Here is a 27,421-nt window from a genome sequence, read left to right on the forward strand (position 1 = left end):
GGGCAATTCTGGCCTCCTTGACTCTCCTGCTTTCTCTGGTCACAGTTGTTGTGATGGGGACCTTTGGTCTGCACTGGAACACTCCCATTGTCAAAGCCAACAACTGGGCCATCACCTGCACCTTGCTCTCTTCTCTGCTTCTCTGCTTCCTCTGCTCCTTCTTATTCATTGGCAGGCCTACAAAGGTGACCTGTGTCTTGAGGCAAACCGTCTTTGGCATCGTCTTCTCCATTGCCGTTGCTTGTGTGTTAGCCAAAACCCTCACTGTGGTTTTGGCATTCATGGTGACCAAGCCTGGGAACAGCCTGAGGAAATGGCTTGGCAAGAGGCTGGCAGGATCCCTTATCACCTTCTGTTCTCTCATTCAAGCTGGCATCTGCCTTGGGTGGCTGGCATCCTCTCCCCCATTCCCAGAGTTTGACCTGCACTCCCAGGATGGGCAGATCATAGTGCAGTGCAATGAAGGCTCTGACATCATGTTCCACCTTATTCTCGGCTACATGGGTCTTTTGGCCATTGTGAGCTTCTCTGTGGCTTTCTTTGCCAGGAAGTTGCCTGATACTTTCAATGAAGCCAAGTTGATTACCTTCAGCATGCTGGTCTTCTGCAGTGTTTGGCTGTCCTTTGTCCCCACTTATCTGAGCACCAAAGGGAAATACATGGTGGCTGTGGAGATCTTCTCCATCTTGGCCTCTACTGCTGGTTTATTGGGTTGCATCTTCCTCCCCAAAATCTACATCATTATATTTAGGCCTGAGATGAACAGTAAAGAGAAGCTAGTAAAGAAGAAGGGTGACCATAGCTGAGAAGGTGAAAGAGATGCCATTAGCCAGAGACCTTCTGTTGTGGCAAGAAGATGCTATTTCCTTTGCTTCTATCTTTTTCTCCTTATGCCAGCAGTTACCAAACTTTGGTCTCCAGCTGTTTTTGGGTTTCAATTCCCACCATCCTTGACAACTAGCCTTGCCAGCTATGGATGTTTGGAATTGTAGTCCAACAACAGCCGGAGACCCAAGTTTGGAAACCCCTATTCTATGCCATCCAAGTGTTCATGGTGGTATACATGGCTCTCCTCTCTCTGTATTGCCTTCACAACAACTCTGTGAGGTAGTTTAGACTGAGAGATTTTTATGTATGTTGTTTTGTTGACTTAATCTTTGTTTTTTGGCCTACCTTTCTATACCCCCAGAACACAAACTAAGGAGAGCACAATTTGAAATACTGTTACTTACAGGGGTCTGCTTCACCAGGGTGTTGTCCAAATGGAATATTATGTGGAAGCAATTTGCAGCAGGATTGAAAATGGAGTAGCTGCTGAGTGATTGAAAAATAGGACATCAAAATCATTTGAGCTCTTATTAATTCGTGCTAGTTTACCATTCTGCTTACCAAAATAAATTAGGAGTTGGTGGGACATGACCTTGATCCCAGGAAGACCATAACCACACAGTTCTTAAATAATAGAGGTATCTTTTAAACAAATTTCATTGCTCAAAATTAGGATATATGTGTGACAGAGCTTTGTATTCATCTACCTCTTTTTCCTCTTTTGTTTTGTTCTTTTCTTTTTATTATTTTGTTTAGAATAGTTTCTTTTTATTGTATTGTGAAATGTCTGAATAAAACCTTATACAAAAAAAGACGTGTGACACGTGTGTGTGTGTGTGTGTGTGTGTGTGTGTGTGTGTGTGTGTTAAGAAAAAAATCCCCAGTGGACCATACAAACATGCAAAGCATCAAGCGTAATATAAATCATCTGGCAGTGGACATACATGTTTAAACTCAGACTTCTGGATGCTGTGAGAATATTTTCTGTGTTCCTGTAAAAGATATTCAGACCAGCAGCCCTACTTACACACACACTAGATACTCTTTATACATATATATAAAACATCTCTGCACAAGTGAGTGTCATCCTTCCATAAGAACCCAAGTGTTGTGGGGGGTTCTGTGAGAGGAAATTGCTGTCACCAGAAAAATACAGCAGCCACAAAGTTTTAGTAGCTGATATCAGGGACTAGCTACACAATCCTCTGGTAGTTGAGTCAACTGGATGCTAATGGGGGGTGATGGGAGCTGAAACCCACCCTCACCCCTGTCTAGTTTTTCTCCCAGCCATAATAATCACAATCACAATCATAACAACATCCCAGCCAATCTGGGTGGCTTATAGCATATCTAAAATCAAGCCTGGAAATCCTGGAATTGAACCAGGGAGGGGGAAAACTTGAAGCAAAAGAGCATGGACAGCAAAGAGATTGAAATCTCAGTTCCCCCTTCAGCCTTTTTTATTTTCATCGGAAAAAAATGGACCTCACCAAGCTCCATTTTTAAGTGTGGGTGTGGGTGTGGGTGTGTGTATACCCAGGTCTTATTCAACATCTTTATCAACGACTTGGATGATGGACTAAAGGGCATCCTGATCAAATTTGCAGATGACACTAAACTGGGAGGGGTGGCTAACACCCCAGAGGACAGGATCACACTTCAAAACGACCTTGACAGATTAGAGAACTGGGCCAAAACAAACAAGATGAACTTTAACAGGGAGAAATGTAAAGTATTGCACTTGGGCAAAAAAAATGAGAGGCACAAATACAAGATGGGGGACACCTGGCTTGAGAGCAGTACATGTGAAAAGGATCTAGGAGTCTTGGTTGACCACAAACTTGACATGAGCCAACAGTGTGACGCGGCAGCTAAAAAAGCCAATGCAATTCTGGGCTGCATCAATAGGAGTATAGCATCTAGATCAAGGGAAGTAATAGTGCCACTGTATTCTGCTCTGGTCAGACCTCACCTGGAGTACTGTGTCCAGTTCTGGGCACCACAATTCAAGAAGGACACTGACAAACTGGAACGTGTCCAGAAGAGGGCAACCAAAATGGTCAAAGGCCTGGAAACGATGCCTTATGAGGAACGGCTAAGGGAGCTGGGCATGTTTAGCCTGGAGAAGAGGAGGTTAAGGGGTGATATGATAGCCATGTTCAAATATATAAAAGGATGTCACATAGAGGAGGGAGAAAGGTTGTTTTCTGCTGCTCCAGAGAAGCGGACACAGAGCAATGGATCCAAACTACAAGAAAGAAGATTCCACCTAAACATTAGGAAGAACTTCCTGACAGTAAGAGCTGTTCGACAGTGGAATTTGCTGCCAAGGAGTGTGGTGGAGTCTCCTTCTTTGGAGGTCTTTAAGCAGAGACTTGACAACCATATGTCAGGAGTGCTCTGATGGTGTTTCCTGCTTGACAGGGGGTTGGACTCGATGGCCCTTGTGGTCTCTTCCAACTCTATGATTCTATGATACCCAGCTTGAATTCACAGAAGCTATTTTCACAGTTGTGGCTTCTTTGCTATGTGGATTTGCCTGTCACGGAATCCCTTTGTGTAGCAGAGGATTCTGGGAAATGTTCTAGTGTAAAAACTCCATTTTGAAGGAAGCTGGCCATTCTTGTTGGGTATCAACAATGCAAAGTGTGTATGTGCCCTTGAGCAAAAGGTGCACTCTGTTCCCCTTTCATTTTAATATCAAACATATCGAACTAAGTACTCCGCCTAGATATGGACTAAGCTCCAGAAGGCAGATGCATTATCTGATGTTAATTATGTGTGCTTATTTTTTATTTAGGGTATTTGCTTTCCAACCCATTGTCAGAAACATAACTGTATAGTGGTCATAACCATAAATTAAATCCACACTGGAGGGAATTCCAGGGAAATTGAAACATATTTATCCTATCAATATCTACTCAACATGTAAATTAAGCCCACACTGGAGGGAATTCCAGGGAAATTGAAACATACTTATCCTATCCATATCTACTCAACATATGGCAAGTGATTGAACTTTCATCCTTCTCCCTTCCAAGCCCCAACCCCCAACCTCACCAAGATCTATATAAGAATTGAGGCAGCAGCTTCAGAGACAAACTTGCCCCTGCATAACGCGATATCCATCACCTCACAGGACAAAACTTGAGTAAGTTGGGGACAATCACAAACTCACTTCTGATTCTATGGCTACTGATTTATATTTTGTATTGGGGGCTCTCACTAGCAATATACTCTATACCCACATATCTGTCCACATCCTTCTTCCAGCAAAGTCCCATTCAGTTCTCGCAGGTAAGTGAGTATACATATATTATGTGGATTTGTGGGTTGAAAAGTTAAGAATTAGAAAGCAAGGGCATGGGTGTAGTAGAAGAAGTAGAACCGCCATCAGAACCTGTTTCTTTTCTTTATTCCAAAAAGTCATTCCCAAAGTGTCTCACAACACATCAGATAGCAACAGTTCAAAAACCATATCTCACTAAAAGGAATGATGCAGAGTTGGAGCTCTCCAAATGTGAGCAAGTTTGTGGAATTATCAACGTTTTTATTTATTTTTCTGAAATTTGACTTTCAGGAGGCAAGTCTTACTGGAAGACTGTGATCAATTAGTGCTACATACCAAGTTGCCAGGCTTAAACTTTTGTGCACTAATGGCACCTCCAGATCGACAGCATTTCACACGAGGAATTCAAGCACATAACAGGAAGTGTAGGTTTGCATAATTAATCCACTTAAATAAATAAATGAACAAATGTAGGGGCATGTTCTTGTCCCCTCATCTAGGGTGAATGCAGGATGAGTGGTCAATTAAAAGGTCATCTGGAGAAACCCTAAGCCGGTCTTCCTACAAACCCAATTTATTTTATGTAGGTGGAAGCATTTTTATGTGGAATGTTGAAAAAGCTGCAAAAAGTTACAGAAAGGGAGTACAGTGGTACCTCGGGTTACAGACGCTTCGGGTTACAGACACTTCAGGTTACAGACTCCACTAACCCAGAAATAGTACCTCGGTTTAAGAACTTTGCTTCAGGATGAGAACAGAAATCGTGCTCCAGCAGTGCGGTGGCAGTGGGAGGCCCCATTAGCTAAAGTGGTGCTTCAGGTTAAGAACAGTTTCAGGTTAAGAACGGACCCCCGGAACAAATTAAGTTCTTAACCTGAGGTACCACTGTATTACATTTAAATAGAGACAAGGAAATTTGAACTTGGGAGATTTGCTTGCAATGCCTAACTTATTTTAACTTGAGCTCCGGAACCCAAATTATCAGCACTGCACCCGACCTGCTGCATTCCTTTCACAGCACTGCAGACCACACAGCATACACTGTTATGTCACCCTTGCACTGAAAAGTTGCAGGGGTGCAGTACATACATAATGTTTGGTAAATTCCCTTTGGAATTAGGTCACTGGGTGCTTTTTGGAATTTTAAAAATACTATAGTCTCTCTGCAAATATATTGGCTGAGCATAAGCAGAGGATCAAACACTCCCAGAGACTGCCAATATCTACAGTTCATACATGAGTTCTCTAGGGAGACAGCCAGAGCCATGAAATGTTTTGCGAACGCAGTCTCAGATCTGTTTCAGAACTGCAGTCTATTCTACTTTTCCACACAAAGATTTCTTCCCTCTTCTCCTGGTGGGAGGGCAGAATTTGACATAATTGTCACATTCACAGCTCCCACGGAGATGCTTCACTGGAACATAAAGTGACCAACTCTCTTTTGTTAAGTCTGAGATGCTGGACAAGTATTGTTCCAGGGCAAGGATAGCCCTACTCACAGAAATCTGATAGGAGCCCAAAAGATGTAAATTATAAACATGAGAGAGAACTTTCTGTCAGCAAGATCTGTTTGACAGTGGAAAGCTGTGGTCTCTCTTTCCTTGGAGGTTTTTAAGCCAAGGTAGGATGGCCATCAGTCATGTATGCTTTAGTTGAGATTTCTACATTGCAAGGGTTTGGACTAGATGACCCTTGGAATACCCTCCAATTCCATGATTCTATTACATCTTGGTTGAGGAGAAACATTTCTTACCTCAGCATCTTTCCATGACAACTTGGTATCAAAATATCCATAGCAGTTGCCCTGGTTTTGCAGCCAACAATCAGGACAGGACAGGGCCTTGGCTCTGAGGAGAAAGGAACAAAGCAGTAAGAAGGTTGTTCTTTATGTGAAATCTCATTTTAGCTAGACTGCTAAAAGGGTTGACTGCTTTGAGCAATCACAGATAATTTTGAAACCAATGAATCTGCATATGCATTTCTACACACTGTATCCTAGTCCTTGCATTTCCCTTCACATTACTTGGCTGGTGAACTGCACTGCCAATCTGAAGAACTCCAAGCTGTTTCACAAAGCACCCTCTGGTGGCAAACAGAATGAAAGCATTTACACACCCACTTTACTTTCCCCCCAGGTATCTCTTTCAGGCGGCGGTCGCCCACGATGATGCCTTTCAAGTGATCTGGCCTTGTGCTCCTCACCTTTCTGGTGTCTGTCCTGCCACTGGGAGCCTATTGTGTACCCAACTGTAAGACATTCCTAACCCAGCACTACGATAATCCCAAAAGCAGCGTTGGAAAGCAGTATTGTGACGTCATGATGAAAAGACGCTGACTGGACAAACCAGCATGCAAGGAAGTGAACACCTTCATCCACAACACCAAGAATAACATCAAATCTGTGTGCACTGAATCTGGAGGGGAGGATTATGGGAACGGGCTGAGGATCGCTCTCCGCCCCATCACTGTCACCACCCTTTGCTGCCATTCTGTCCAGCTCTGATTTACTGCAATTAAAAAATGAGGAAACAAAGCACCCTTAAACCATAGTGGCAAACAATCATGCTTTGATTCTGTTAAACCAGCAATGTCTGTCACTATTAAACTGAGGAGAAAGTTGCATAACATTTGATGTGTGTTTAATTTCATTTCCTTTTCTTTTTGCTATTGCATCCAAGGGAGGGAATGTGGAATGCAGTACTGCACTCTCCGAGATTTTCTTCCGTGTTTCCGCACACGAGAGTGGTAGGCTACAACCAAATCAAATCATGTCTTTATTACGGTCATAGACCAGCATAAGGAGGGAAGGGTACAATCATTTAAAATCAAAAAACATTTTTAAAAAGGAGTTAAAACAGAAAGTATATATAAAAGTCTATCAGAATCCAAAAGAACATAAGAGAGTCTAAAAGAAGGGTTAGGAACCAGAGTAAAAGAGCGTAAAAGGTTAGTATATATAAGACTACAGCTGTCAGTCTATAGAGCACTCTAATATGAGTGTTCATTATATCTAGTTTGTGACACAGGTCATCATCTGACAAATTTTGAGCACTGCTGTGCAGAATCTGGCAACGTATGTTGTAGCAGGATTGGTATCTGAAAGTGGCAGGAAGGTATAGAATTGTCCTGTGCCCTGGGTACTTATGCAGTAATGGTAAGATGAGGCTGGTACAAATGTCTCTATAATAAAAATAATGGAGAAGCACATTCTCTGTTGTTTCTATTTGTCCAGAGTCACAGGCGCATTGTCTCTCCAGGTAAGCAATCTTCCTGTATCGGCCTTCAAGGACAGCTGAAGGGCCAAGGTAAAGGCCCTCCAGTGCTTAGGGACTTCAAGTTTAGCTAGATACACCATAGGGGAGGCAGAGTACCTGGACGATTCATTGGCGATAAAAGTTGAGGTCCTGGCTAGATCCAATTGGCACTCAGTGTCTGCAACACGTTTTATGAACAGGTAGGCTACAACCATTTCCTGCCAGGAATTACACTACATGGTGGCATATGGTTATTCCAAGTGAATCATTGTTGGGGAGGACATAGTGTCTGCTGGGAGATTGATAGGAGGTTTCTTGATGCTCATGACTGCAGCAAAACCAGGTTTCAGCAAGAAAGGTATAGCAGTCAAATATTAGGGTGGGGAGCTGTCACCACTGCCTTTCTCCTTTTTTCCATTTCCCCATCCCCGAAATGTCTAGATTTTCTCCTTCCATTTAACCCCTACCCATATGGTATTCACAATATAGAGCGCATATGGTTCAGCATTAATGTCTAGCAGCTTGGAATGCTTCCCCCAACACTTTCGTAACTCCCCACTCAGTTCTGTCCCAGTGTGTAGAGTTCATGTTTATGGACACAGCCAGATGTCATCATGTGGTCAGGCACAACAACCCCAGGGCTGCTTTAGAGCACATTCCACAGGATGCCTAATAAATAGTCATCTTGCCGTTTGTGGCTCTGTGGGTGCTTTGAGGCCGAGAGTAAATATAATGGAGAATGTAAACTCCCTTGTTTGGAAGACAAATGTTCCCCTTGAAAGTGTCTGGGGATATTGAGACCCACATAGAAATCTAGCTTCCAAGTCAGCTTGGAAGTTTGTTGGAAACCAAGAGAGAGAGAAATCTTCAAGTGGTATTGTTATCAATAGAACATCAACCCAAAGGACAGATGTGTCTCTGCTGGAGGTATCCCCCTGACCATTTTTGAGACCCCCTTTTGGCAATGGCCCCCTGACAGTGATTGGCTAATTGTTGCAGCTAGGCGGGAACCTCAAGGTATCCAGCTTAGGGGGGAGGAGGGTCAGCGAAGCCAAGCTACCTAGCCGGGAGTCTCATAGTCCCGGGGGAGGCTGTGCGCGACCACGCAAAAGCCGCCCCCAGTTAATGTGGGGAGCAGTCATTGTGCCCTTCTGGACCCCCTCCTAAGAAACCATTCCATTTCATTTATTGAATTGATATACCACCATATACCCAGAGGTTTCAGGGCGGTTCACAAAAAGATCACAATATACAAAATAAAAATAAAACCAATACTGCAATAATGCCCCCACCCACCCGCAAAAGAGCCACATTTTAGAGGGTAAGAACTTTGCTTGTTCTGAGACCTGAGGACCTTAGCAAAACAAATACTTCACCCTGTAATTTTTATAATTATTGATCAGCATCACTACTTTTAAATGTCCCATGGCAAATCAAATGCCAGGCACAATATAAGCCAAAGAAACAGCCCTTTCCAAATGTGATGGTCCGGTGTTGTAGACTATATAGGCACCTGTCCTATCACATTACATAAATCCAGTAAGGGAGGTAGATTTGAGGCAGGTACATGCCTCCATGCAGCCAAGTTTCCTTATAACTTCAGGCAAGACTGAAATGCTGTTAGTGACTGTACGTAAACATGATGGCTTCCAGTTCAGCCCAAGAATGGTCAGCACGCCACCTGCTTTTCCTGCTGTTGCTGCTGCATTGTTCTTCTAGCAAGCATTTGAGCTCTTGCAGATTGAGAAAAACAATTCAAACCAATTCATATGGTCCTCCAGCAGCCATGATCATTGGTGAATTTATATCCATTACGCTAGCAAACTTCAGAATGCAGAAATTTATGGAGCGCCCACAATCCTCTTCATTTTCTGCTCAGTAAGTAGTTACTTATTTACAGGGGAATTTTCTGTTGGGTCCACAGATTACTCATGACTTGATGAAATAAACAACTGCATCGGGTTCTGTCTTCGGTTCTCCTGTCAGGCTTCACAGGGAACATTCAGATTTTTGTCCCACCACTTGAGTTAGCAGAAATAAACTCATCATCATCAGTCTAAGGCAGTGTTTTCAACCACTGTTCCGCGGCACACTAGTGTGCCGCGAGATGTTGCCTGGTGTGCCATGGGAAAAATTGAAAAATTTGAAAGATTAAAAAAAAAAGTCAAATTTTCGCCCACTAGGTGGGCGCCGGACTGTGTTCACCCTATTTTCCATCTGTCCTGGGTGGGGATCAGATCAGATGGGATCGGATGAGAGCAGACAGGCGGTCCGCTCTCATCCGATTCCCCATAGAGAGCAGCGGGGCTCTGACATCTCCCTCTCCGCACACACTAGTGGTGTGCCTCGTGATTTTTTTCATGAAACAAGTGTGCCTTTGCCCAAATAAGGTTGAAAAACACTGGTCTAAGGCACCATATGTGACCTAAACAAATCCTTTTATACCACAGTGTTAAAAATGTTTTTCAGAGCTGTCTTTCAAGTAAGATATTCATTCATGTGAAAAGAAGTACATATTCATAGTCCTACAATACAAATTTGGACTTGCTTGAAATGCTATTCTACTCCCCCCCCCCCCCGGCAGTTAATTGTGGTGTTTCTGTATTGTTACACTGAAGTGGAACTACCTACAACTTGATATTCTTTTAGATGATACTGAAAAATTCACCTTTTCATTTTGAGTCTGATAAACTGCAGTTCCCTCCTTTTCCTTCAAAGTGCAAAGCCCAGCAGTAGGGACACATTAACTTGAAAACAAGTCCCTTCGTTGTGTTCAGTGGGTACAGGGCCAGAATCCTGTTGAAATCTATGGGGATTCCAAAGTGCTTAAGTGTGGCTACTAGATTGCCTCTGCCTTTTGCCCATATGAGCCCCATCCACAACCCAGCTGAAGTTTACAAGCTACTTCAGACACATAGATGTTGCAACTCATTCCTATGCCAGAATTTTCTTGCAAGTAAGCCTTGTTCAGTTCCATGGGCTTTGCTCCACACCCCAAACATGCATCAGCTTTTAGCCTGACAGGGCAAATCTAGGCATACCTACTCGAAGTAATCACCACTGAGCTTAGTGGTGCTTACTCCCAGGTAAGTGGCTGCAGCCATATTGCAGCTTAAATCAGATTTGCGTGAAAGGCAGTTCCACAGAGCCCAATGGGATGCTTCCTCTCAAATATTTGGGATCAAGGAGAGCTTTCCTTAACACATGTTTACATGGGAATAAGCAATTTCCGATGGAAGGTTGTGTGATCACACCCTATAATCCCACGCAAGATTATATGGGAAGCGAATCCCATTGAATAAAAAAGAAGAGGAAGGTTTTGCTTCCCAAGTTGTTTTTAGGTTTTTTTTAAAAAAAGGAAAGCATATCTATAAGGCTTAGATTCAAGGGCTGCTAAAAAGACATTGTGTGTTAAAACACACTGGTATACTAAAGAGTTGTTTCCCAGGTTGAATTGAGAACACATTCCCATGAATACTTCATGGTTCAGAAATGGAAGGGAGGTGATGGACAAAGCAGCAGAACAAGAGGAAGCCATGAACATTGCGTATAAGAAAGAGGCAAAGGGAATGTTGGGAACATGCAATGATTTACTCAGTATTAAATCCCACTGTGTTGGTGATTTTGAACCTAGTTAAGTGGGGAAAGAATTAGAGCCTGACTGAACTTGGCAGGTTAACTGCTTTTTGTTTCTAGGTTTCCAATATTCAACCTCACCAATTCATGCAATTTCCTTTTTTATATAAGATATTTATTGAGATTTTCAAAATATTACAAAATAAAAATAAAAAAGAAGAAAATACAAAATAAAAATGGTTAAAAACAACTCAATCTTTCCATTACTTATTTTTCATTAGCTTATTTCCCGGACCTCCTCACGCCTCCCTTTTTTGTATTCCAGTTCAGTTTGTTGGTTCAGCAAATCCATTCCCTCTTTGTTTATCCTAGTCTTTGATCTTAAAATATTGTAACGTTAAATTTTTACCTATAAATAATCCATTTTTCATATTTCCTTATAGTATTGCAGCTGAAAACCACTTAATTTCTATCCCACATCATTCTAACATTCATTAATTTTACAATATTTCTGTAGATAGTCTTTGAATTTTTTCCAATTCTTTGAATCTTCTTCCACCGACTCTTCTCCCTGGTCTCGGATTCTGCCAGTCATTTCCTTTTTTTTTAATATTTTATTAAATTTCCAGATACAAATTTAGAAACATACATTGAAAAAGAAAATAGAAGAACAAGAAAGAAAAAGAAAAAAGAAAAAAACCAACCTTTCATAACATTCTTTATATAACTAACCAGACTTCCTCACATCTCCCTTACCCTGCATTCTTTATAATAAAGATATCAGCAAATTATTACCTTGTTTCATATCTTATTTTGTACTTTTCAAATACTATACCTCTAAATTTGAGATACTTTTCATCAATTACTTATATCTTGAATTAAACATAGTATTACCTTGGATTTTGACCTTTTCTTTCCTAAAACATAATTTCCTATTACCCAAATCTAATTGCTGAAGCTATAATTTCCGAGTCGTGTAACTTTTTAACATTCATACAACTTGTATTGTTTCTGTAAATAGTCCTTAATTTTTTTCCAGTCCTCTTCCATTGTTTCTTCGCCCAAATCTCGGATTCTGCCAGTCATTTCAGCCAGTTCCATGTAGTCCATCAGTTGCGTCTGCCACTCTTCCAGTGTGGGCAAATCTTGTGTCTTTGGATTCTGCCAGTCATTTCCGCCAGTTCCATATAGTCCATCACCTTCATCTGCCATTCTTCCAGAGTGGGTAGATCTTGTGTCTTCCAATACTTTGCAATGAGTATTCTTGCTACTGTTGTGGCATACATAAAAAAAAGTTCTCATTCTGAAACCTCTCTCTCTCAATCGGTGTTAAGTTTTTCTCTAAAACCTTGGTTTTTAACTTATTCAGTTTAAATCCTGCAACCTGACCAAATTTTTGAATCAGTTATAAAACCCTTTTGGTACTAGATTCTGGCTCCTGTAACGTCAATACTAAGTCATCTGCAAATGCTCTCAATTTGTACTGTTTGGCTCCGACCTATATACCTTTAACCAACTGGTCCCTTCTAATCATATTCAGCAAAACTTCCAGGACCGATATAAAAAGCAATGGGGAAATTGGGCAACCTTGTCGTGTCCCTTTTTCTATCTTAAATTCTTCCGTCACCACATTATTTACAATTAGTTTAGCCTTTTGTTCTGAATAAATTGCACTTATACCGTTTTCAAAACCTTGGCCTACCCCCATCCCCTGTAGGTTCTTCTTCATAAAACTCCAAGAGATATTATCAAAAGCTTTCTCCGCGTCCACAAATATCAAAACTGCTTTAGTATTTATGTTCACTTCTAGTTTTTCCAAGATATCAATTATATTCCTCAAATTGTCAGACAAGTGTCTTCCCGGGATAAAGCCCGCTTGGACTTTATGAATCTCTTCCATCAACACTTTTTTCAATCTCTTGGCCAAAATGTCTGCAAAAATTTTGTAATCCACATTAAGTAATGATATGGGGCGGTAGTTCTTAAGCTGAGTCTTTTCAGTCTCTGTTTTCGGTATGTGTAATATACGCTTCTTTCCACGACTCTGGTGCCCTTTCCCCTTCCAATATTTCATTGCAGACTTCCTTTAAAGGTTGTACTAACCACTCTTTCAAGGATCTATAGTATCTAGAAGTCAGCCCATCCAGTCCTGGAGATTTGCCTAATTGCATATTTTGAATGGCACCTTCTACTTCCTGTTCAGATATTTTATAATTCAACATTAATTTACTTTCTTTCTTCAGTATGTTTCCAAGCACAATTCTTTCATTCAGTACGTTTCCAAGCACAATTCAAAGTGTTGGTGCTGACCTTTAAAGCCCTAAACGGCCTCGGTCCTGTATACCTGAAGGAGTGTCTCCACCCCCATTGTTCAGCCCAGACACTGAGATCCAGCGCCAAGGGCCTTCTGGCAATTCCCTCATTGCGGGAAGTAGGGTTACAGGGAACCAGACAGAGGGCATTCTCGGTGGTGGCGCCCACCCTGTGGAACACCCTCCCTTCAGATGTTAAGGAAATAAGTAGCTATCCTATCTTTAAAAGACATCTGAAGGCAGCCCTGTTCAGGGAAGTTTTTAATATTTAACGCTGTATTGTTTTTAATACTTGATTGGGAGCCGCCCAGAGTGGCTGGGGAGACTCAGCCAGATGTGCAGGGTATAAATAAATTATTATTATTATTAAGAGCACAATAATGGATCTCCTTGAATCTACCATTCACATACTGAACATCTAATCATAATATCTTAGGAGACTGCTGTAGTATCATTAGTTTGAATAAAATGTTATTGTCTTGTAGGTTGAAACATCCAAGTGAAAGACATGCATGAATCAAAATGAAAACTTCAACAGTTTCCTTTCTGTCATGTTTGCAGTCATTCTTTGTCTCATTGCAGTGTGATCCCGAAAAACTACCAGCATGTTCTTGCCTTCGTCTTTGCCATGCAAGAGATCAACAAGAATGCCAAATTCTTATCCAACATCACACTGGGATCAACATTTTATGAGAATGCTTTTAATCCTTCGCAAACTTGTTGGAACACTCTTGCTCTTCTTTTCATGGGACAACGAAATCCCCCCAATTACCACTGTAATGGGGAAGATAGATTAATTGCCGTCGTTGGAGGGCTCACCTCCGAAAACTCCATTGAGATGGCCAATATATTAAACACCTACAAGATTCCACAGGTATGTGTGTAGACACATAGATACAACCACAAGGGCAGACATACACAGAAAACCCCAAAAGAGCACCCAGGTTAGCTTTCAGTCCCGTTACATCATGTTTTCTACACTTGTGTCCTACATTAGACTTTCTTTGGGTACTGTCACTGTGTTAAAGCCTCCTAGCGATGTGTTGCCTACACTGCCATCTCAATTACAATTGGGATTTCAGGGGGGGGGAATAAACCCATAATACTAATCATTCAATCTCTGATTCTTCGAAACCTGTTCATGCCGCAAAGCTTATAATCACGGGAGCATGCAGCCTCCTGCTTAGAAACTTCTCCTAACCTGAGGTGTAATAATGTCAGTGGTGTATACTTAGAAAAGTAAGAGCAGATGGTTAACCACAACAATAGAGAAGTATTCTTTCTTTGAACAAATAGATGGTCTTTGAATTCTTAAAAATATAAATCTTTTCCCTTTAGCTCAGCTATGGCTCCTTGGATCCAGGGCTGAGTGACCAAAGGCGCTTCCCTTCCTTCTTCCAAATGGTCCCCAATGAAGAAGCTCAGTGTGATGGCATTGTCTGGCTACTCAGGAAATTTGGGTGGAACTGGATTGGCCTCCTTGTTTCAGATGATGACAGTGGAGAAACTTTCCTTCGTACTCTCAGACCAAGGCTTTCCCAGAAAAATGTCTGCATTTCTTGGACACTGGTGATCCCACTAGTGACAAATTTTTTACCTAATGAGCTAGTTCAACAAAAATTGAGACCAATCATGTTTGTTCTCAAAAGGAGGGAAATGAATGTGATTCTTGTCTATGGAGACAGTCAGTCTCTAGAGGCTTTGAGACTGGTTTTAGTCTCCCTTGAGGTTTTCTCTATGTACCCAGTGGAGAGGGTGTGGATTACAACAGCTCAATGGGATTTCACTGCAGTGCTGGCTGGAGACAAATTTCCTTCAAAATCCTTCAATGGCACTTTGTCATTTACACTCCATTCAAATCCAGTTCCAGGGTTTCAGGACTTTCTACAGACCATAAATCCATGGCAACCAAATCTGTATTTCATCCAGCAGTTCTGGGCCAATGCATTCCTCTGTTCATTCCCAGATCACAATCTAATTCACAGAAATCAGAAAAACTGCACTGGGAGGGAGAAGCTGGAGAAACTCACTGGACCCGTGTTTGAAATGGAAATGTCCAGCCAGAGCTACACCATCTACAATGCCGTCCATGCAGTAGCTCATGCTCTCCATAGCATGTATTCCTCAAGAGCCAAACGGAAAGTACTGGGTGAGAAAGGGAGACAGCAAAATGTTAAGCCCTGGCAGGTACTGTCAACTACTCTCATCTGTGTTAGAAGCACAGGAGTTATTATTAGTGGTTCATATGTTTCACAGCTGAGCTTTGGCGTGGAGGAGAGGCCTTGGGGGTTTTCACTGGTGAGCTCTATCATTGGGAGGGACTTGATCTCAGTGAAAGGCCACATGCTTTGGAAGCTACACATTCAAAGCTCTTTAAATTAATCCATCCAGGATTCTCCTACTTGGGGCTGCACAAGGATGAGGGGTGTCCTCTGTTATAAGAACTGGGTTGAAACCTTGGATGTATGCCGGATAGAACTGTGGCAATTCAGAGTAGACAGTTCTGGGCTACAGAGAACAATGGTGTAACTCAGCACAAGGCAGTTTCAGGTGTTAATGGAGGAGGTTTTTGAATTACCCAGAATCCATGGCAAGTCAAAAAGCATACCAATACTCTTAGTATTGGAACTGGAAAGGCTTACAGCTCAATGGCAGAACATCTGCTTTCATTCAGAAGGTCCCATGTTCAACCCCCAGCATCTCAAGATCATGATGGGAAAGACTCCGAAACCCTAGAGAGCCAATAGCAACCAGTGTAGAAATGACTGGGCTATATAGAGCAATGATTTGACTCCCTTCAGGGCAGCTTTCAGCATCCTAGAACATACTGATGAATGGTAGTAAAAAGCCAAAGGTCCAACTGGGAAATTGAAAAGAGAGAGTGTATTAGCCTCCAAGGTCTGTGTCTTTTTTTCTCCTACAATCTAGCTCCACTCCTTCCTGAAAAACATCCACTTCAACAACAGTGCTGGGGAAGAAATCTCTTTGGATGAGAAGGGGCAGCAGGCAGGTGGCTATGATCTCCTCAACTTGGTCACATTTCCCAATGAGTCCTTCCAGAAAGTCCGAGTGGGGAGGCTGGACCCTCAGGCACCCCCAGGAAAAGAGTTCACAGTGGATGGAAGTGCCATCGCATGGAATCCCAAGTTCAAGAAGGTGGGTTTGGCCATTTTTTTGTTTTAATTATCATCCATCATCATCTTTAATGAGAAGATCAGGGGATCCAGGAAAACACAGAGGGCTACAAAGGAGAAGTGTGGGGAGGAAAGCTCTAGTACTCCGTGATCAAATACTACCTTTGTTACTTTGTTCAAATTTGTTGATCCAGAGCTAGTTTGAAACTAATTGGGAGCTCAGGTTAAAGAACAAGGTCTTTCTGAGTGAGGAATTGGCAAGTGTTTAAAGCTCTTGAAAAGGGACTGTTGTGCTCCAAAATGTGTTGTTGGCAACAGTCATGGTTTCAGACTCTGTCCCACCATGTGGAGCCAGGTAGAAAGAAAATCAACTACCACCTGAAGTGTGTGGTCACTAATGTTGATGGATGGAGTGCCGGTGATATCCTGTCCCAGGAGGTTGGTCTCCATCAGGCTGTTGGTGAAGCCAAACTCCATGCAGGCTTGGCCATAATTTGTGGGATGAAAGCATCCAAAAGGCTAATGAAAGGGCTAATGCTCAGAAGGCTATAGAATGCTGTGCTGTCATATGCCTGAAGAAATTGATGGATGGAATGAATGAATGAATGAATGAGTTTATACACTGCTATATAACTGGAGGTCTCAGGGCAGTTCAGAGTAAAATCAACATATAAAACCACAAAATACATAATTAATACATACATAAAACATAATGAAAATAAAAAACCCAATGGCCCCCCACAAAAAACACACATAAGAGGGAATAGTTATATAAATTTCTACAGCTTTGCCAGTTATGAGCAATCTAAACAGAGCAGCAGGAATGTTATGTTGTGCTGCTGTCAGTCTGTAACAATATTTATCTTAGATAAAAATCTATATAAGATGTATTAGCAATGTAAGTAACACCTACATGCATTGTATAATTTAATCTGAAAGTTGGTAAGAAAGAGAAGCAACTGGCTCCTTATTTCAGCTCTCCTCTCCCTCCAGGAGGGAATCAGCATTGGAGAAGGTTGGCACTAGCTTCTCTTTACCATTCAGACATGTGCTGTGCTGGCCAAATGGTTAAGTGACAGCACAAAGCATCTTTATTCGTGGGCCTGATGCTTGCCCAGGGAGCAAATGCTTGACAGCCATCCTCTAATTTCAGTCCTGTGACCTTTCTACCGCAAAGCGGACATAGACGACAATAAGATTTATGTAGAGAAACAAGCTTATTCCATTCAAAATCCCTTGCTTGTCATTACCATTAGATGCTGCCCATTTCCACCTGTGTTGAAAGCTGCCACCCTGGACAGAGTATGTTTGCCCAGCAGGGAAAGCAAATCTGTTGCTATGACTGTGTTCAGTGCCCTATAGGGAGGATTTCAGTCCAGAAGGGTAAGTGAAGGAACCCAAGTCAACTGGAATTCCCATCTTCCTCTCCAACACAGACATTCATGTTTCAGTCTTACTGTGTCTGCTTATTTTCTGTCATACATCCCAAGCACATGTGTTTATATGTTACTGATACATATTGCCCTTTCCTTTCTCCTCCCCTTTGGATAGCCATTCAAGAGTATATTGTGTGAAATAATGTCCACATGGGAATAACCACCATTGAAATCAGGATGACATACATCTGGGAAGAAATAATTAGGATTGCACTCCATAGATTCCCTTTTTGTCAGCATTGAACCAGCAGCCAACAGATTTTCAACTTCTGTGATTAACAACTAGTGAACAATTTTCTCTATTGTAGCCACACAGTTTCAGTCCTTAGGAAAAGTTATTTCTTGTCAAATATAGATCTTCCCAGTGAGCAAATGGCAGGCTACCTGGCTGTTTCATCCACTCCCATACTCAATTACGGAAAGTGTAGAAACACTTGGGCTGCAAGCCTTGAAATGCAAAGACATGGGGCTGGATGGAGAGATAGGCATGTTTAAGGGGGAAACACTGAAATCAATCAGTATACTCTAACCTTGACAGATAAATATGAATGGATTGATTAGTACAGCTGAGATGCTCATGGAGGAACCATCACTTAGTTGTGAAAGTAGACTTTGGTTCATCAGTTCAGTAATATGTTTTGTGTACCGCATAATAGATGGTATCAATAATATTAATAATTATCGCTTCAAGAAATGCTAAAAGAATGCTTCTCACTTTCAGATGCAGATCAGTGTGAGAAATGCCCAGATGATCACTACCCAAATGCCTTTCAGGACCAATGTATTCCAAAAAAAATAAGCTACCTATCCTATGAGGAGCCCTTGGGGGCAATTCTGGCCTCCTTGGCTCTCCTGCTTTCTCTGGTCACAGTTGTTGTGATGGGGACCTTTGGTCTGCACTGGAACACTCCCATTGTCAAAGCCAACAACTGGGGCATCACCTGCACCTTGCTCTCTTCTCTGCTTCTCTGCTTTCTCTGCTCCTTCTTATTCATTGGCAGGCCTACAAAGGTGACCTGTGTCTTGAGGCAAACCGTCTTTGGCATCGTCTTCTCCATTGCTGTTGCTTGTGTGTTAGCCAAAACCCTCACTGTGGTTCTGGCATTCATGGTGACCAAGCCTGGGAACAGCCTGAGGAAATGGCTTGGGAAGAGGCTGACAGGCTCCCTTATCACCTTCTGCTCTCTCATTCAAGCTGGCATCTGTCTTGGGTGGCTGGCATCCTCTCCCCCATTCCCAGAGTTTGACCTGCACTCCCAGGATGGGCAGATCATAGTGCAGTGCAATGAAGGCTCCGACATCATGTTCCACCTTATTCTCGGCTACATGGGTCTTCTGGCCATTGTGAGCTTCTCTGTGGCTTTCTTTGCCAGGAAGTTGCCTGATACTTTCAATGAAGCCAAGTTGATTACCTTCAGCATGCTGGTCTTCTGCAGTGTTTGGCTGTCCTTTGTCCCCACTTATCTGAGCACCAAAGGGAAATACATGGTGGCTGTGGAGATCTTCTCCATCTTGGCCTCTACTGCTGGTTTATTGGGTTGCATCTTCCTCCCTAAAATCTTCATCATTATACTTAGACCTGAGATGAACAGTAGAGAGAGGTTAGTAAGGAAGAAGGATGACCATAGTTGAGAAGGTGAAAGAGATGCCATTAGTCAGGGACCTTAATTTGTGGCAAGGAGATGTTATTTCCTTTGTTTTTATATTCCGTCTTCTATGCCATCCAAGGAGCACATAATTCTCCCTCTCTTGCTATTGTTTTCTCAACAACTCTGTGAAGAAGCTTAGATTGAGAGATGGCATCTGACCCATGGCTGAATGGAGATCTGAACCCTAGTTTCCCAGCGCCTAAAACAACACGCTAATCGCTACACATTAGACTGAGGCTATAATACTGTTACTTACAGGGGTCTGCTTCACCAGGGTGTTGTCCAAATGGAATGTTATGTGGAAGCAATTTGCAACAGGATTGAAAATGGAGTAGCTGCTGAGTGATTGAAAAATAGGACATCAAAATCATTTGAGCTCTTGTTAATTCGTGCTAGTTTACCATTCTGCTTACCAAAATAAATTAGAAGTTGGTGGGACATGACCTTGATGCCAGGAAGCCCATAATTATACAGTTCCTACATAATAAATGTATCTTTTAAACAAATTTCATTGCTCAAAGTTAGGATATATGTGAGAGAGAACTTTATATTCATCTGGCTCTTTTTCTTCTTTTGTTTCATTCTTTTCTTTTTATCCTTTTCTGTTTTGAATAATTTCTTTTTATTGTATTGTGAAAAGTCTGAATTAAACTTTATACGCAAAAGATGTGTGGTGTGTGTGTGTGTGTGTGTGTGTGTGTGTGTGTGTGTGTTTTAAGAAAAAAATCCCCAATGGACCATACAAACATGCAAAGCATCAAGCGTAATATAAATCATCTGACATTGGACATACATGTTTAAACTCAGACTTCTGGATGCTGTGAGAATATTTTTTGTGTTCCTGTAAAATATATTCAGACCAGCAGCCCTACTTACATACACACTAGATACTCTTTATACATATATATAAACCATCTCTGCACAAGTGAGTGTCATCCTTCCATAAGAACCCAAGTGCTGTGAGGGGTTGTTTGTGAGGAAACTGCTGTCACCAGAAAAATGCAGTGGCCACAGAGGTTTAGTAGCAGATACCAGGGGCTATCTACACAATACTCTAGTAGTAGGTTCCACCTCTTTCCATAATATTCTAGTGATAGAACAGCCTCTTTCCATATGAACATGAGAACATCTTCTGAGGCCCTCCTTCGTGTGTCACCTCCTCGAGAGGACTGGAGGGTGGCAACATGAGAACAGGCCTTCTCTGCAGTGGCTCCCCGTCTATGGAATGCTCTCCCCAGGGAAGTTTACCTGGCGCATTCATCAAAAACCTTTAAGTGTCAGGCAAAAACATTCGCTTTTAACCAGGCCTTTGGTTGACCTGATCAACATCCCATACCATACTCTTGGGTATGTGGCTCTTTGGGAGGAGGTACTATTGAGCTATGGCATGCATACACACACACACACACACACACACACACACACACACACTGTGATCTTTTTATGTGAACCACCCTGAGACCTCTGGGTATTAGGCTGTACATAATTTCAATAAATAATAAATAATTGAGTCAACTAGATGCTAGTGGGGGGGGTGATGAGAGCTGAAACCCACCCTTATCCCTGTCTAGATTTTCTCCCAACCATAACAACAACAACAACAACAACAACAACAACAACAACCCAGCCACTCTGGGCAGCTTAGCTCTATCTAAGTTATTCTCTATCAAAAAACAATCCTGGAAATCCTGGAATTGAACCAGGGAGGAGGAAAACCTAAAGCAAAAGAGCATGGACAGCAAAGAGATTGAGATCTCAGTTCTCCCTGAAAGAATGAAAGAAATCATCTTTCATTTTCATGGAAAAAATGGAGTTCACCAAGCTCCATTATTAAATGTAGATTAAAAAAAGAAACTAGTTTTAATTTATAGAAGCTATTTTCACCGTTGTGGCTTCATTAAATCTTTGCCACATGGATTTGCCTGTCATGGAATCCCTTCATGTAGCAGAGGATACTGGGAAATGTTCCAATGTAAACGCTCCATTTTGAAGGAAGCTGGCCATTCTTGTTGGGTATCAACAATGCAAAGTCTGTGCCCTTGAGCAAAACGTGCACTCTGTTCCCCTTTCATTTTAAAATCAAACATATTGAAAAAAGTACTCCGCCTAGATATGGACTAAACCCCAGATGGTAGATGCATTATCTGATGTCAATTATGTGTGCTTATTTTATTTAGGGTATTTGCTTCCCAACCCATTACCAGAAACCTAACTGTATAGCGAATTGATTAATTGTGGTAATTTCAGGAAACTGAAACATATTTCTCCTATCGATATCTACTCAACATATGGCAAGTGATTGAACTTTCATCCTTCCCCCTTCCCTGCCCCAACCCCCAACTTCACCAAAATCTATATAAGAACTGAGGCAGCAGCTCGCTCCTGCATAACGCAATATCGATCACCTCACAGGATGAAACTTGGGTAAGTTGGAGGCAATCACAACCTCACTTCTGATGCTATGGCTACTGATTTATATTTTGTTTTGGGGGCTCTCGCTAGCATTATACCCTATACCCACATATCTGTCCACATCCTTCTTCCAGCAAAGTCCCATTCAGTTCTCGCAGGTAAGTGAGTATACATATACTATGTGGGTTTGTGGGTTGAGAAGTTGAGGAGAAGAAAGCAAGGGCATGGGTGTAGTAGAAGAAGTAGAACACTCCCCAGTTTAAGTGCCCCACCCTCCATCACCACAGTTACTTATATTCCAGTTGAGCCAAGGAGGGGGAAGTTAAATAGCATGAGGAGGCAAAGAGGGGAGAGGAGTTTAGCTCCCCTCAGTCACTTCCCATGTTCTTCTAAAATCTAGACCTCGCCAAGCCCCAATTTTAAATATTCCTTCCTCCTTTCCCCTGACTATGACCTGACTAAGCTCTATATAAGTATTAAGGCAGCCAACTTGGGAGACAGACTTGCCTGTAGAAAGAGGAATCCATCACCTCAACAGGACTGAACCTGGGTAAGTTGGAATTGAGGTTGGGGATGGAGAGAAATTCAGTTCAGTTTCCATTTAAAGACAAACTTATTGAATTTGCAGTATTTGAAACAATATGAGAGCTGAAACACAGCCACCCTTTGAAATTTGTTCCTCTTTGAACTTTTCAACACAGTTGAATTTCCCATTGAATTTCTCCAGCTGAGTAAGATCGGTAAAGAGGGAGGAGGGAAACACCCTGATAATTCCAGTGATTTTTATTCAGCACATGCAAGGCCACCTCTGTCCTGCCTCTGCCATCTCCATGTCTCCTTTTTTATATATATTGCTAGTGGGCTACCCAGGGGCAGAGCAAGGGGGTGCCAGCTATGAATGAGACAGAGGTGGATCTGCATGGAAAATAATATTGATGTAGCATGTGGGGTTCATTCTTGGATATTATTATATAAGGATGGAGTGGTGATGCTAAGGAGCCACTACTCTATGACAACGACTTTGAATAGAGCAAGTGAAGGCAACTCACGTAATGAATCCCAATCCATACGTTGCTTTGTTCTTGCTGGGACGCGGAGATGTGCTTGGCAACCAGAGCTGTCTCATCCACATTAAGGATAGAGGCAAGGTGGGCGCTATGCCCATAGCTAACGCGTGCATTCTGAGAATGGAGAAAAAAGAAAGACGTTTTGCCACAACCGCCATCAGAACCTCTTTCTCTATATACCACATTTTCCAAAAAGTCATTCTCAAAGTGTCTCACAACACATCAAATAACAACAATTCAAAAACCATATCTCACTAAAAGGAATGATGCAGAGTTGGAGCTTTCCAAATGTGAACAAGTTTGTGGAATATCAACATTTTTATTTATTTCTCTGAAATTTGACTCTCGGGAGGCAAGTCGTACTGGTAGATTGTAAGGAATTAGTGTTACATACCAAGTTGCCAGACTTAAACTTCTGTGCACTAATGGCACCTCCAGGTTGACAGCATTTCACACGAGGAATTCAAGCACATAACAGGAAGTGTAGGTTTGCATAATTAATCCACTTAAATAAATAAATGAACAAATCTAGGAGCATGTTCTTGTCCCCTCATCCAGGATGAATGCAGGATGAGTGGTCAATTAAAAGGTCATCTGGAGAAACCCTAAGATGGTCTTCCAACAAACCCATTTTTTTAAATATAGAACTTTTAGTTGGAAGCATTTTTATGTGGAATGTTGAAAAAGCTGCAAAAAGTTACAGAAAGGGAGTATTACATTTAAATAGAGGCAAGGAATTTTCAACTTGGGAGATTTGCTTTGCAATGCTTAATTTATTTTAACTTGAGCTCTGGAACCCAAATGACCAGCACTGCATCTGACCTGCTGCATTCCTTTAGCAGCACTGCAGACCACACAGCATACACTGTTAGGTCAACCTTGCACTGAAAAGTTGTGGGGGTGCAGTATATACATGATGTTTGGTAAATTCCTTTCTGGTGTCTGTTCTGGCACTGGGAGCCTATTGTGAAACCCCCTATGAGACGTTCCTAAGGCAGCACTACGATAATCCCAAGAGCAGCCATGGAAAGAAGTATTGTGACGACATGATGAGAAGACGCGGACTGGACAGACCATGCAAGGAAGTGAACACCTTCATCCACGGCACCAAGAATAACATCAAATCTGTGTGCACTGAATCTGGAGGGGAGGATTATGGGAACGGGCTGAGAATCGCTCTCCGCCCCTTCACTGTCACCACCTGCAAGCACAAAGGCGACTCAACTCGCCCACCTTGCAAGTACTCCGATAACAGATCGTCCAGATACATTGTCATTGCCTGTAATCAGAATAATGAGCCTGTGCACTTTGATGAAAGCATCATCGTCACAGCGTAAGATTTCCAACGCCCAGATCCAAATATTCAGCTTTTTAACAATTATGCCATCCCTTGCAACTCCACTGAAAACCCCCCTTTGCTGCCATTCTGTCCAGCTCTGCTTTACTGCAATTAAAACAAACAAACAAACAAACAAAGCACCCTTAAACCATAGTGGCAAACAATCATGCTTTGATTCTGTTAAACCAGCAATGTCTGTCACTATTAAACTGAGGAGAAAGTTGCATAACATTTGATGTGTGTTTAATTTCATTTCCTTTTCTTTATCTTATTGCATCCAAGGGAGGGAATGTGGAATGCAGTACTGCACTGTCCGAGATTTTCTTTCATGTTTCTGCCCACATGGGTAGTAGGCTACAACCAAATCAAATCTTTATTACAGTCACAGACCAGCGTAAGGAGGGAAGGGTACAATCATTTAAAATCAAAAAACGTTTTTTAAAAGGAGTTAAAACAGAAAGTATATATAAAAGTCTATCAGAATCCAAAAGAAAATAAGAGAGTCTATGACTATGGTTGTCAGTCTACAGAGCACTCTAATACGAGTGTTCATTATATCTAGTTTGTGACACAGGTCATCATCCGACTAATTTTGAGCAATGCTGTTCAGAATCTGGCAACGTATGTTGTAGCAGGATTGATATCTGAAAGTGGCAGGAAGGTATAGAATTGTCCTGTGCCCTGGGTACTTATGCAGTAGTGGTAAGATGAGGCTGGTACAAATGTCTCTATAATAAAGATAATGGAGAAGCACATGCTCTGTTGTTTCCATTTATCCAGAGTCACAGGCGCATTGTCTCTCCAGGTAAGTAATCTTCCTGTATCGGCCTTCAAGGACAGCTGAAGGGCCAAGGTAAAGGGCCACTTCAAGTTTAGCTAGACATACCATAGGGGAGGCAGAGTACCTGGATGATTCATTGGCGATAAAAGTTGAGGTCCTGGCTAGATCCAATTAGTGCTCAGTGTCTGCAACACGTTTTATGAGAGCAGGTAGGCTACAACCATTTCCTTCCAGGAATTATACTGCACGGTGGCATATAGTTATTCCAAGTGAATCATTGTTGGGGGGGACATGGTGTCTGCTGGGAGATGGAAAGGAGGTTTTTTGAAGCTCATGACTGCAGCAAAACCAGGTTTCAGCAAGAAAGGTATAGCAGTCAAATATTAGGGTGGGGAGCTGTCACCACTGCCTTTCTCCTTTTTTCCATTTCCCCATCCCCCAAATGTCTAGATTTTCTCCTTCCATTTAACACCCACCCATAGGGTATTCACAATATAGAGCGCATATGGTTCAGCATTAATGTCTGGCAGCTTGGAATGCTTCCCCCAACACTTTTGCAACTCTGGTTCCCCACTCAGTTCTGTCCCAGTGTGCAGAGTTCATGTTTATAGACACAGCCAGTTGTCATCATGTGATCAGGCACCACAGCCCCAGGGCTGCTTCTGAGCACATTCCACAGGATGCCTAACAAATAGTCGTCTTGCCGTTTGTGGCTCTGTGGGTGCTTTGAGGCTGGGAGTAAATATAATGGAGAATGTACACTCCCTTCTTTGGGGGACAAATATACCCCTTGAATGTTTATGGGGATATTCAGACCCACATGGGAATCAAGCTTCCAAGTCGGCTTGGAAGTTTGTTGGAAACTAAGAGAGAGAAATCTTCAAGTGGTATTGTTATCAATAGAACATTAACCCAAAGGTCAGGTGTGTCTCTGCAGGAGGTATCCCCCTGACCATTTTTTGAGGCCCCCTTTTGGCACCACCCGCTGACCGTAATTGGCTAATTGTTGAGGCTAGGCGGGAACCTCAAGGTATCCAGCTCAGTGGGGGGGGGGGGGAGCAGCGAAGCCAAGCTACCTTGCCAGGAGACTCATAGTCCTGGGGGAGGCTGCGCGCGACCACGCAAAAGCCACCCCCCCAGTTAATGTGGGGAGCAGTCATTGTGCCCTCCTGGACCCCCTTCTAAGAAGCCATTTCAGTTCATTTATTGAATTTATATACCACCATATACCCAGAGGTTTCAGGGTGGTTCACAAAAAAGATCACAATATATAAAATAAAAATAAAAACAATACTGCAATAACACCACCACCCACCCCCAAAAGAGCCATATTTTAAAGGGTAATAACTTTGCTTGTTCTGAGACCTGAGGACCTTAGCAAAACAAATACTTCACCCTGTAATTTTTATAATTATTGATCAGCATCACTACTTTTAAATGTCCCATGGCAAATCAGATGCCAGGCACAATATAAGCCACAGAAACAGCCCTTTCCAAATGTGATGTTCCTGTTTTGTAGTCTATATAGGCGCCCGTCCTATCACCTTACATGAATCCAGTAAGGGAGGTAGATTTGAGGCAGGTGCATGCCTCCATGCAGCCAAGTTTCCTTATAACTTCAGCCAAGACTGAAATGCTGTTAGTGACTGTAGGTAAACATGATGGCTTCCAGTTCAGCCCAAGAATGGTCAGCACGCCACCTGCTTTTCCTGCTGTTGCTGCTGCATTGTTCTTCTAGCAAGCATTTGAGCTCTTGCAGATTGACAAAAACAATTCAAACCAATTCATATGTTCCTCCAGCAGACATGATCATCAGTGAATTCATATCCATTACCCTAGCAAACTTCAAAATGCAGAAATTTATGGAGAACTCACAATCCTCTGCATTATCTGCTCAGTAAGTAGTTACTTATTTACAGGGGAATTTTCTTTTGGGTCCACAGATTACTCATGACTTGATGAAATAAACGACTGCATCGGGTTCTGTCTTTGGTTCTCCTGTCAGCCTTCACAGGGAACATTCAGATTTTTGTCCCACCACTTGAGTTAGCAGAAATAAACATCATCAGTCTAAGGGACCATATGCAACCTAATCAAATCCCTCTACACCACAAGGTAAACAATATTTTTCAGAGTTGTCTTTCAAGTAAGATATTCATTCATGTGAAAAGAATTAAGAAGTACATATTCATAGTCCTACAATACAAATTTGGACTTGCTTGAAATGCTATTCTACTCCCCCCCACACACAGTTAATTGTGGTGTTTCTGTATTGTTACACTGAAGTGGAACTACCTACAACTTGATATTATTTTAGATGATACCGAAAAATTCACCTTTTCAT

General features: G+C 42.1%; 1 protein-coding gene across 1 annotated transcript in view; it reads left to right on the forward strand.

Annotated features, from left to right (window-relative positions):
• The first annotated feature begins 3,908 nt into the window (after positions 1–3,908).
• The window catches only part of LOC308570901 (C-type lectin BpLec-like), a 107,939-nt gene continuing 84,426 nt past the window's right edge, over positions 3,909–27,421 (forward strand). The window contains exon 1 of the mRNA XM_081165972.1: positions 3,909–3,979. The gene's annotated coding sequence lies outside the window, so the exon portion shown is untranslated. The remainder of the gene's footprint in view (positions 3,980–27,421) is intronic.

The sequence above is a fragment of the Podarcis bocagei genome, assembly GCF_964188305.1.
Source record: "Podarcis bocagei genome assembly, chromosome: 13".
NCBI classification, from domain to species: domain Eukaryota; kingdom Metazoa; phylum Chordata; class Lepidosauria; order Squamata; family Lacertidae; genus Podarcis; species Podarcis bocagei.